Source organism: Marmota flaviventris, chromosome 5, assembly GCF_047511675.1.
Source record: "Marmota flaviventris isolate mMarFla1 chromosome 5, mMarFla1.hap1, whole genome shotgun sequence".
In the NCBI taxonomy this organism is placed as follows: Eukaryota; Metazoa; Chordata; class Mammalia; order Rodentia; family Sciuridae; genus Marmota; species Marmota flaviventris.
The window spans coordinates 31195814-31206138 of NC_092502.1; positions in this window are offsets into that span (position 1 = coordinate 31195814).

Here is a 10325-nt window from a genome sequence, read left to right on the forward strand (position 1 = left end):
CAGTGGTCGAGTGCCCCTGATTTCAATCCTTGTACTGCCCCTAAAAATAGGTGGGTGGCTAGAAATGTAGCTCAATGATAAAGCACCCAGGGATTTAATCCCCATTATTGGCGGGGGGTGGGGTGGGGGTGGTGGTTCTTGCTTGATTGTATTATAGGGTCTTACGTTAATAGGTAACAGATTTCCTCCAGTCCAAAAACTTTGCCTGTGAGCTGGGCATGGTGGAACACACCTATAATCCCAGCAACTCCAGAGGCTGAGGCAGGAGGCAAATTTGAGGCCAGCTTCAGCAATTTAGCGAGACCCTCAGGAACTTAGTGAGAGCCTGTCTCAAGATAAAAAGGAGATGAAACAGTGGTAGAGCACCTCTGGGTTCAATCCCTGGTACTTAAGAAAAAGGTACCAAAAAGAACAAAAAAACAAGTTGGCTTGCCTCTTCTAGGGCCTTCAAAAAAATGTTTAAATGTGTGATTTATTTTTTATTTTTATTTATATATTTTTTAAGGGCCTTCAGTTTTGAAAACCGAGAGATCAGGTTCTCTTTGTGGGAAAAGGGCTGAACAGGAGAACTCTAGCCCTATTCTGGGATCCAGAGAGGCAAAGGGGTGGGACCTTCTGTGCCTTAAGACTCCATTGTACCAGGACATAGCTCTGATAGCTCTTAAAGGAAGCCATGCAGGCTGCATTCTTCCCTGACTGTCTGGCAGCAGATGGCAGGGGCAGGAAGTTATTTAGAGAACAGTCTGAGTTTTTCTCCACCCCAGCTTCTATTTGGGGCCATGCTCAGAATCCTTAGGCTCTTGAGTCCTCTTGCACACAGGAGACATGGAGCCCCTCTTAGATTTGCCAGGGTCTCACTCTGCCTTTCTCCTTGAAGAAGCACTGCCTTGACCTTTCTGATTACCAGGGGACAGGGCATAATTTTTGCGCATCATTTCATGTGCACATTTCATGTGCTCAGCTGGGCAAAATAGGGAGCAGGTTCCCTACTCGTTTTCTCTCACACACAAAATCTTACATAAGGGAAACCTTAGTTTTCACCAGGCACTTAACCAAGCATTCTTGAGTGTTGGATTCTGGCTCTGGTGCTTGGCCTTTCTTTCTGCTGCCTTCCCTCAGTCAATCATCAGGCATTTCCTGAATACCTGCCTGTGGGGGGCTGGCATGGCATGAAGGAAAATGGCAGATATCTGTCCAGGTACCTTGGAAGGAAAAAGGAGATGGTTTTCTAAAAGCATGGTGCCTTTTCTACAATGGTCACTACAGCTAGATTTTTTTTTTTTTTTTTTTTTTTTTGCTGGTGCCAGGTATTGAACCCAGGGCCTTGTGCATGTGAGGCAAGCACTGCACCAACTGAGCTATATCCCCAGCCCTGCAGCCAAATCTTGAAAACTACAAAGTGATTAAGTGGAAGGTGATGAAAGGACATTCCAGGCAAATGGACCAGCAAAGACAGAGACAGAAAGATCATGCTGTGATTTGGAGGTTGGTAGAGCTCATTGCCTAAAGATGGACCAGGTAGAGTGTATTAGATGGAGGCAAGACTGCACAGCATACTGGGCTTGGTGGCCAACACGCCTGTAATCCAAGCGACTTGAGAGACTGAGAAACGAGGGCGCTAGTTTAAGGCCAGCCCTAGCAACTTAGTGAGGCTGTAAGCAGAATGCACAGATTTGCATTGTCAACTTAGTTTATACTTGGACCTCTGAGAGTCTGTCTTGTTCATTCATCATCCTCCATGGCTCCCTTCTCTATGAGAGTCTCTGCTTGATTTCCAGTGACAAAGAACCTGTCCTTTGAAAGCCCTTTTTAAATTTTTTAAGATTTTGAGACAGGTTCTAAGTTGCTGATGCTGGCCTTGAATTTACAAGCCTACTGTCTCAGCCTCCATAGTCTCTAGTCTCTAGTTAGCTATACCCTTTCTTCTCTCTCTCTCTCTCTCTCTCTCTCTCTCTCTCTTTTTTTTTTTTTTTTTGTGTGTGTGTGTGGTACTGGAGATTGAGATTGAATCAGGTGCTCTACTACTGAGTCACATCCCCACTCTTTTTCATTGTTATTTATTGTGGTTTTGGGAATCAAACCCAGAACTTCATTCTTTTTTTTTTTTTTTTTTTTTCTCTTTTTTTTTTATTGTTGGCTGTTCAAAACATTACATAGTTCTTGATATATCATATTTCACAATTTGATTCAAGTGGGTTATGAGCTCCCATTTTTACCCCATATACAGATTGCAGAATCACATCAGTTACACATCCATTGATTTACATATTGCCATACTAGTGTCTGTTGTATTCTGCTGTCTTTCCTATCCTCTACTATCCCCCCTCCGCTCCCCTCCCCTCCCCTCCCCTCCCCTCCCCTCTTCTCTCTCTGCCCCCTTTACTGACATTCGTTTGTCCCCCTTGTATTATTTTTCCCCTTCCCCTCACTTCCTCTTGTATGTACTTTTGTATACCTCTGAGGGTCTCCTTCCATTTCCAGAACTTCATTCTTGAAATTTTGAGATGGGGTCCTAAGTAGCCCAGGCTGGCCTTGAACTTGTGATCCTCCCACCTCAGCTTTCTGAATTGCTGAGATTACAGGCCTGTTCCACTGTGCCTGGCAGCCCATACCCTTTTTGTTCCTTTTTTTTTTTTTTTAATAGTAGATGGACACAACACCTTTATTTTTATGTGGTGCTAAGGATTGAACCCAGTGCCTCCCATGTGCTAGGCAAGTGCTTTACCAACTGAGCTATAACCCCAGCCCCACATACCCTTTCTTGACTGGGGGACTCCCTAAGATTTTCTTCTTTTTGAGGTCCTCTCTGATTCCTGATGCCTCCACAGGGGCATGTCACCCTCCTCCAACATTGGCCCACTTATGCCTCTTACATAGATGTGGTAGAGACCAGGCCTGCCCATCAGCCCTCCTTTCCAAGCCTGGCAGGACTCTGCTGCAGAAAGAAATGGGCACAAATATTACAGCTGGATGCAGGGAGCTATAATATCAGCGCCCAGCAGACGAAGCACCTGACACCAGAACCAGGCAGTCAGTCTCCCAGAGCCTCAAAATAGCAGTTCAAAATATCCACAGGTGAAGCTTTATTTTGCTGAGTCTCTTTTCTCTCTTGGCTTCCTCTTGCAAGCCCTTGGCAGCTCCTCTGAGTCTCATGTTGATCACAACATTCAATCTGATGCAATGGAATGTTCCTTCTTTGCAAAAGGAAGGTGTGGGGGAGGAAGATGACCTATTCAACTACTTCTTGGGTTACAAGGTTTCAGGTGTGGGGTGACCACAGCTGAGGAGGGGCCCTAGGAGCTCAAAATGCAGCTGGGTGTTTCTTGGCCTAGGCACTGACTGTCACACACATCAGTGGCTTCCCTGATGACCACCAGCTGTTTACAACCACTTTTTTTTTTTAATATTTATTTTTTAGTTGTAGTTGGACACAATACCTTTATTTCACTTATTTATTTTTATGTGGTGCTGAAGATCGAACCCAGGGTCTCGCACGTGCGAGGTGAGTGCTCTACCGCTGAGCCACAACCCCAGCCCAACAACCATTTTTTATATGGGAGCTGCCCATGGCTAGTCCCTGCCCTGACCCCAGACCACAGATGTCCTACTTGAGCTCAGGCAGGCCCATGAGAACTTAGAAATAAACAGGACTGACCTGCTCAGATTCCAGGAAGTACAAGTTAGTAAACAAATCCTTCTGGCTACCTTGCCTCTGGTCAGCCCGCCAGACTCTTAGGACTCTACCTAAACAACTGTGTCCTGCCCTCCTCTAACACCTTCACACTGGCATCCATGCTGACCCTCTCAGCTCCCCTGAATGATCACCCAGCAGGGGCTCACATCCCTATTTCACAAATGAAGAAACTGAGGCCCAGAAAGGACCAGAATGCAGGTCCCCAGTTCACTGTGACCCCAAGGCCCACAAAATTTCATTTCTAGTCACTTATTCCTTTGTGGCACGTTCATGTATGGATGGATACTCCAGACCTGAATGGCCATATATTGCTTAAAATTAACCGAGGAAGAAGGGAAGGACGAAGGGGATCATTCACTGAATACAAGCCTCTGGAATTTTGTTACCCAGAGCACAGGGCACAGACCCACCTGAGAGGTGAAAGTGCATGCTTAAGCCTAGAAACAGATGTCTCACCTTCTCGTCTTGCGCCTCTGGGTCCTGCTCTGTGCTCCACCCTGTCACTGCCCTAGCCAGACCGGGCTATATATATATTTTTTTTTCAATCCTTAGGCTAAACATGGGGACTGAGCTACATCCCCAGTCTCCCAGACTTGGCATTTAATTCCATGACCACCTCCATACTGATTCTGTGCTCCTAATAGTCCCCTCACCTGGTGACCGAATACCGGTGAACTGAGAACCAAGCCTTCAACACATGAGCTTTTAGGGGATATTTCAGATCCAAGCCATAACAGAATTGTTCATTTTCATCTTGGTTATTGTCATTAATCTCTTACTCATCCTAATCTGTAAATTTCACTTAAAAATTTTTTTTTAGTTATAGATGGATCTAATACTTTTATTTTTTCATGCAGAGCTAAGGATTGAATCCAGTGCCTCACACATGCTAGATAAGTGCTCTACCACTGAGCTACAGCCCAGTCCTGTATATTAAATTTTACCAGGGACTCAGGAGGCTGAGGCAGGGGGGTTGTGAGTTCAAAGCCAGCCTTAGTAACAGCAAGGCACTGAGCAACTCACTGAGACCCTGTCTTTAAATAAAATGCAAAATAGGCCTGGGAATGTGGCTCAATGGAGTGCCCCTGAGTTCAATCCCCAGTACCAAAAAAAAAAAAAAAAAAAATTGTGGATGTAGCTCAGTGGGCAAAGCATATCTGGGTTCAATCCCCAGTACCTAAATAAACAAATAAATAAACATAGACTTTATCATAGGGTGTGGTATTATTTGCAGTTTCAGGTATCCACTGGGGGTCTTGGAACACACTTATCTGAAGATAAGGGGGAACTATTATACCACAACTTCTTCATCCATTCATCTCTCAGTGGAATTTTGGTTGCTTGAGAATAGCTAGGGATATAGCTCAGTTGGTAGAGTATTTGCCTCAACTGCACAAGGCCCTGGATTCAATCCCCAGCCTAAAAAAAAAAAAAGAGAGAGAAAGAGAAAATAGTGTTGTAGCCAATGCAAACTCTTTATATGTTGAGCTGAGATGGCAAATTTACTGGGTTCTGGGGAACAGGCTCCCTTCAGGACACTTCAGAGCTTCAATTCCGTCTTGGGTTGGGATGTGAGAGGCATTGGAAGTCATGCTGCAGCCAAGATGGGCACAGCTGGGTTCCCTGTGTCCTGGGCTGCAGCCCCTTCACATGGCTCCTCGCACACTATAGGCTGAGGGTGTCAGCAGATCTGTTCCAGTTTATAAAACTGTGAGACATTGGGCTGGGGATATGGCTCAAGCGGTAGCGCACTCGCCTGGCATGCGTGCGGCCCAGGTTCAATCCTCAGCACCACATACAAACAAAGATGTTGTGTCCGCCGAAAACTAAAAAAAAAATAAATATTAAAATTATCTCTCTCTCTCTCTCTCTTTAAAAAAACAAAACAAAACAAAACTGTGAGACATCATTCACCTGCATCAGCCCCCTGCCTGGGACACCACGTAGCAAAAGACATAAAACTTCCTACTAGGATTGCCAGGTGAGATGCAGGGTACAATATTCAGATCATACTGACATTAAAGAACTATTCATTGTTTGTTTGAAATTCTAATTTAACGTGTATGTACTGTATTTTTTTTTTTTAATTAGAGTATTCCTGTGTTTTTATTTGTTAAATCTGGAAGCCCTCCTTCCTATCCACCTGGTCTTTCTCTCTAGCTAGTAACCAGGACCTATGTCATTACTCAGGTTCCTGCAGAAAGGGTGGCGGGGATGCTTCTGAACTCAAGCCTGACTTGGATCACTGATGTCCAGCGCCCCACTGCTACAGTAAGCTTGTTCTACAGGTTCCCAGAGGGGTCCCAGGAGGAAGCCACTGTGGCCAGCAGGAGTTGTGGGGTGGCTGACTGGGGACCCCAGGAGCGCCTGGCAGCCCAGAGCCATGAAATCATGATGCTGCAGCGTGTGCTGCGCAGGGACAGTAGCAAAGGGCTGATGAACTTAACAGGACAGCATGGCTCCTCCTTTCTGGAAGTGGGGAAACCAAAGCAGGGTGGGCTCAGGGCAAGGTCAGGTGAGAGGGGCTGTCGGCAAACTTCCTTTCCTTCTTCCCTTGACTCGTAGCAGGGAGTCTTCCTGAACCTCTAAAATCCATATTTCATGATTGACTCTTCTTCTATCAGGCAAACCCTAAATGGTGGTCATGATGCCTCATGTCCCTTTGCCTGAGTCTCTTGTGGGGTCAGACACACACAGGGGTAGCTGGGGGCTGGTTGTAAGGTCCTTGCTTAGCATCTGGACGGCCATCTTAAGTGACAGCTGCCATTTTAAGAAAAATTTCACTTGTCCCACCCAAGAGCATTTCTGAGAAAGGCTCACCACTCCCTCATACTCACTCCACCCTTAACCACCCAGCTCTAATCCCTCAGCCTGCCCCAAACCTGTATTGCCTCTCTTGTCCAAGGAGAGATGGCCTTTCTTTGTCAGCTTGACAAATAAACTCTCGTGTATATGTCTGCCTCACTTTCCTTTCAGCTGGGTCTTCACAGTGCAGAGCAGTTGGCCCTGGCACATGCCTTCGGAAGCCTGGCCACCTGCTTGGGAAACTTAGTGAGATACTGTCTCAAAATTTTAAAAATAAATAAGTAGGTGCTGGAGGTAAACTCACAGGCAGAGCTCTTTTTGGTTCAATCCCCAGTACTGCAAAAAAACAACAACAAAAACCTGGCCATGTGAGGCCAAAATGTGGGGGGTTTCTGTGAAGAGAGAGACAATGAGGAGACCACTTTTGAGCAGCGTGCATTTCCCATCGTGGGTAAGGAGCACCTCTGCAAGTCCTGAAACCTGGTCTCCAAGAAAAGGAAACTTTGCTGCCCCCTCTGGTTGCTCTAGACACCTAGAGCTACAATAAAAGGGACAGTGCCCAGGCTGAAGGCTTCCTGTTTAACTCACTGTTGATCCCCTGCCTTGGCAATGACGAGTCTCTTTGGCCTCCTCACCCTACCCAGGGCTGGGCACCCAGCAGACCTCAATCAATCCCTTTTTCTCCCAAGGCCTCTCATTCCTTAACTGTAGGAATGGATGGATGGAGAAGATCCTTTTCTGGCCCTGCTGGCAAAGGGCAGTGGTGTGCAGGACCCTTAGGAAGGACAAAGGAGGCAGGAGACGGCAGCTCTGCAACTGGGAATGTGTCCTGGCCCTGTGTCCTTGGGACCTGCAGCTGACAGCATCTAGGCTGGGTCCAGGTGATTGGCAAGTGGCACCCGGATCCTACTCCAGGAATTTAGAGAAATAAGGGAATTCGGGCCAGGCGCAGCGGAACATGCCTATGATCCCAGCGGCTTGGGAGGTGGAGACAGGAGAATTGTGAGTTCAAAGCCAGCCTCAGCAACAGCAAGACGCTAAGCAACTCAGTGAGACCCTGTCTCTAAATAAAATACAAAGTAGAGCTGGGAATGTGGCTCAGTGATCAAGTGCCCCTGAGTTCAATCCCAGTTCCAAAAAAAAAAAAGAGAATCAGGGAGGGGCTGTGTCATGTTGATGCTCTCCATCAGCACAGTCTCAGTATGTAACGGCACTGGTTTGCCGTTGTCTCATGGACATGTCTCCCACACTGGCCTGGTCTCTCAGGAAGAAGCATATGGTCACTACCATGTCCTAGAGCCCTGCAGCAGGTGCTCAATCAGTGCATACTGAATGAAGAGTAGATGAGTGACATCCAGATTTCCCCCCAACCCTGCCTCCTCTCAGACCCCTGTGTCTTCCAGCTGTGAGAACTGGCTGGAAGGAAATGACTCACCATGGAGAGATGCCACCAGGTCAGCCTCACACTTGTGCTCTTTTGTCCTAGGGGTCCCTTCTCAGGAAACAGGGACAGCACAGGTAACCACAGGGGAGGCCTAGGAGCACAGGTCAGATGTGATGCTTGTCTTAAGGATTCTGCCTGACTGGGGACTCAAGGGCGCAGAGCTAGAGGTCCTTATGGAAGTGAGTCATGTGTTATTCTTGGGCTGGAGTTGTGGCTCAGAGGTAGAGTGCTTGCCTAGCCTGCATGAGGCACTAGGTTCGATCCTCAGCACCACATGAAAATAAAATAAAGATATTGTGTCCACCTATAACTAAAAAATAAGAGTTATTCTAAATCTGGGCATGGTGGCACTTGCCTGTAATCCAAGTGACTTGGGAGCCTGAGGCAGGAGGATCGTGAGTTCAAAGCCGGCTTCAGCAATTTAGCAAGGCCCTGAACAACTTGGCAAGAACCTGCCTCAAAATTAAAACAAAACAAAACAAACAAACAGGAAACATAAAAAGGGCTGGGAATGTGGTTAAGTGCCCCTAGGTTCAATCCCTGGTACCAATAAAAAAGAGTTATTCTAAGGGTATGATAGTATATTCCTATAATCCTAGTGGCTCAGGAGGCTGAGGCAGGAGGATCACAAGTTCGAGGCTAGCTTCAGCAATTTAGTAAGGTTCTCAGAGACTTTAACCCTGTCTCAAAATAAAAAATAAAAAGGGCTGGGGATGTGGCTCAGTGATAAAATACCCCTGGGTTCAATCTCCAGTACTAAACAAAACAAGTTATTCTAGCCGGGTATGGTGGCACACACTTATAATCCCTGCTACTTGGCAGGCTGAGGCAGGAAGGTCTCAAGTTTGAGACTAGTCTGAGCAAGTTAATGAGACCAACTCCCTGACCCAAAATAAAATAAAAAAATTAAAAAGGGCTGGGAATGTAGCGAAGCGGTAGAGCCCTTGTTAGCATGTGCAAGGCCCTGGGTTTGATTTCTATCACCACACATAAAAAAGTTTTTATTATGTTTAAATAATCATGTTTTAGATAAAATGGGTTAAATAAATTATTAAAATTCCTTTTACTAGCTTTTTACTTTTTAAAAATGTGGCTACTGCTGGGTGTGGTGGTGCACACCTGTAATCCCAGCAGTTTGGAAGCTAAGACAAGAGGATTGTGAGTTCAAAGCCAGCCTCAGCAATTTAGTGAGGCCCTGAGCAACTCATCGAGACCCTGTCTCTAAATAAAATACAAAAAAGGGCTGGGAATGTGGCTCAGTGGTTAAGCACTCCTGCGTTCAATCCCTGGTACCAAAATAAATAAATAAAAATAAAAATGTGAGCTGGGCACACTGGCATACACCTGTAATCCCAGTGGCTCAGGAGGTTGAGACAGGAGGATCAGGAGTTCAAAGCCAGCCTCAGCAGAAACAACTTAGTGAGATCCTATCTCTCACTTTATTTATTTGTATAAAAAATAAAGGGGGGGCTGGGGATGTGGCTCAAGCAGTAGCGCGCTCGCCTGGCATGCGTGCGGCCCGGGTTCGATCCTCAGCACCACATACAAACAAAGATGTTGTGTCCGCCGGAAACTAAAAAATAAATATTAAAAATTCTCTCTCTCTCTCTCTCTCTCTCTCTCTCTCTCTCCCTCTCTCTTTAAAAAATAAAAAAATAAATAAAAAATAAATAAAGAGGGCTGGGGATGTGGCTTAGTGGTTAAATGTCCTTGGGTTCAATCCACAGAACCAAAATGAATAAATTAATAATATGTGACTACTAGAATAACATTGTGTGGCTGACTGTATTCCTATTGAACAGCGTTGCCTTGACCCTCTGGTGCCTTTGGCTCTGCTGCCCCACACTCGTCAGCTGGGGCAGGTGCACAGGTATTGTTCTTATAATGGGGCTGCAGCGTTGTTCTTCTGGACTGCTGTGGTCAAGTGGTCCCACAGTGGGCCTCGTTTAAGGGAGTCTGTTAGAGGACAGAGAGGCCAAGGTACTGACAGCTCCTTATCCTGTTAGGTGGACTGTCCACCCAGGATCCCTCTTAGCCCCAACACCAGTGTTAAGACCCCTATGCCCTTCCCACTCCCAGCTAAGCTGCTGGGTCCCGGGGTTTGGTGCCCCGAGAACTCTCCAGCACAAATGAGCCCTCCACAGGCCTTCAGGGCACATTCATAGTCCATCCCAGGCTTATTTCCAATGCCTTCAGTGTTGCAGACACCCAGGATCTGGGTTCTGGAGGCACCCTTAGGGACCTGCTGCCTATTGTGGTGAGGAAAGGGGGCTTTCTCTGTGACAAGTGACTAGGTCAGTGGCCTTAGAAGCTAGATTCTTGGAGTCCCAATGATACCGCCAGTTATCGATGACGAGTTCTGCTTCCTCACATGATGAAGTT